Source organism: Pleurodeles waltl, chromosome 10 (assembly GCF_031143425.1).
Source record: "Pleurodeles waltl isolate 20211129_DDA chromosome 10, aPleWal1.hap1.20221129, whole genome shotgun sequence".
NCBI lineage: Eukaryota > Metazoa > Chordata > Amphibia > Caudata > Salamandridae > Pleurodeles > Pleurodeles waltl.
In genome coordinates this window covers 343066553-343068712 of record NC_090449.1, presented here as the reverse complement: position 1 = coordinate 343068712, position 2160 = coordinate 343066553, and positions in this window count along the sequence as shown.

Genomic DNA, 2160 nt, shown 5'->3' with positions numbered 1-2160 from the left:
TTAGGGGGAACCGGTGGCTGGCTTAGATGATCAAACATAGCCTGGCTAAGAACTCTAGGTACTAGCGTAGAACTTAGGGCCATATTTATACTCCGTTTGCGCCGGATTAGCGTCGGATTTTTTTACGCTAATTCGACGCAAAACAAACTCCATATTTATACTCTGGCGTTAGACGCGTATAGCGCCAAAGTCCATGGAGTTTGCGTCATTTTTTAGCGTGGACACCTACTTTGCGTTAATGATATGCAAGGTAGGCGTTCCCGTCTAAAAAATTTACTCCGAGGCATGTGCGCCGTATTTACACTCCCGGGCAAAACTGACGCCCGGGAGTGGGTGGGTCAAAAAAAATGATGTCCAGCCGCTTTTGCGTTGTTTTTTTGCGCCTGGTCAGGGCAGGCGTTAAGGGACCTGTGGGCTCGGAAGGAGCCCAGAGGTGCCCTTCCATGCCCCCAGGGACACCCCCTGTCACCCTTGCCCGCCCCAGGAGGACGCCTAAGGATGGAGGGACCCATTCCAGGGAACAAAAGGTAAGTTCAGGTAAGTAATTTTTTTTTTTTGTTGGGGTGGCATAGGGGGGCCTGATTTGTGCCCCCCTACATGCCACTATGCCCAATGACCATGCCCAGGGGACATAAGTCCCCTGGGCATGGCCATTGGGCAAGGGGGCATGACTCCTGTCTTTGCTAAGACAGGAGTCATTTCAATGGGGGTTGGGAGTCTAAAAAAATGGCGCAAATCGGGTTGAGGCGAAAATTTTGCCTCAGCCTGACTTGCCCCATTTTTTGGCGCCCAAGCTCCATATTCCCCTACGCCGGCGCTGCCTGGTGTACGTCATTTTTTTAACGCACACCAGGCAGCTCCACCCGGTAACGCCGGCTAACGTCATTGAATAAATACGGCGCCCGCATGGCGCTTCAGAATGGCGTTAGCCGGCGTTAGATTTTTTGACGCACAACTGCGTTGGCGCAGTTGTGCGTCGAAAAGTATAAATATGGCCCTTAGTGCATTAGAGATGTATGCCGGACAAGATCTAAATTGTGATGACTGGTAAGAGCGAGTCTGTTGGCGGGACGTGCTGATAATCACACAATTTTTGCACCTTTTCATTAAGGAGGCTAAGATGCAAAAGTACTGTTTATTGGAACTCTTTCAATAAGAGTTCCACATTGTCGAAAAAGTTTTACAAACATTACATAGAGCAAGACTAAAATCAGCATCAGGAGCGCTGTTGGGGGCTGGAGTAGTAGATGGAATGACGACTTTAGCGTTAAGACTTATTGCTCTTGGGCACTCCCCTTTTTATTTTGCTTTCATTATGTTTACAGGTGGGGGCTGTTTGGAAGCTTTTGATGAGGATGTGATGGACCAAGCAACAGAAAAGTCCTTGACAAGGTCGTGCACATTAGGGATTTGCTTTGAGAGAAGGGATAATCTGCTGGGAGTTTTTCGTAGGGTTGCTTGATTGAATGATATTTCCCCCTAATAATGAAGGTGGTGAAGTCGAAGGCGTAGGAGTGACATTTATCAATTTCTGCACTGCATTAATGTGGATTTATCCTACTTCGAGTTCCTTAGAAATCGTTCCTATGACAACAGACAAATAGGAGGTAATTAGGGACAACAAGGCAGCTCCTTTGGGCCAAGATTGGGGTAGTTGGGTAAGCTTTTTCTTCCCAATGGTGAGTATAAGTAAATGGGTGAGAATAGAAGGCAGGGGGAGTAGAGAAATCCTACCTTTTTAGTATGCAAGACTAGCTGAGGGCCAAAAAGGGAGGCCCCGTCCAGGCTTGTCTGGGCGCAGATGGACCCGGTCTTCGTCCGGGCATGCACCCAGGTGTGCCCCACACTGCAGTAGCTCGTTGGTGCTTTAATAGCGCTGACAGGTGTGCTGGTACCTCCACCAGGCAGGCAAAAGGAAATGAAGGCAAGATGGGTGCTGGGGAACAAAGTCCCACCCCAAAACAAGCTCCAAACACAAAGACAAGCGTCCCGTGGTAGTTCATTGGCACTTCAATAGCGCTGGTAGTTGTGCGGCCCCCTCCTCCAGGCAGGCAAAAGAAAATGGAGGCAAGATGGGTACTGGGGGACAAAGTCCCTCCCCAGCACAAGCCCCAAGCAGAAAGATAAGCGTCCTGCACCTCAGCAATTTATTGGCGCTTT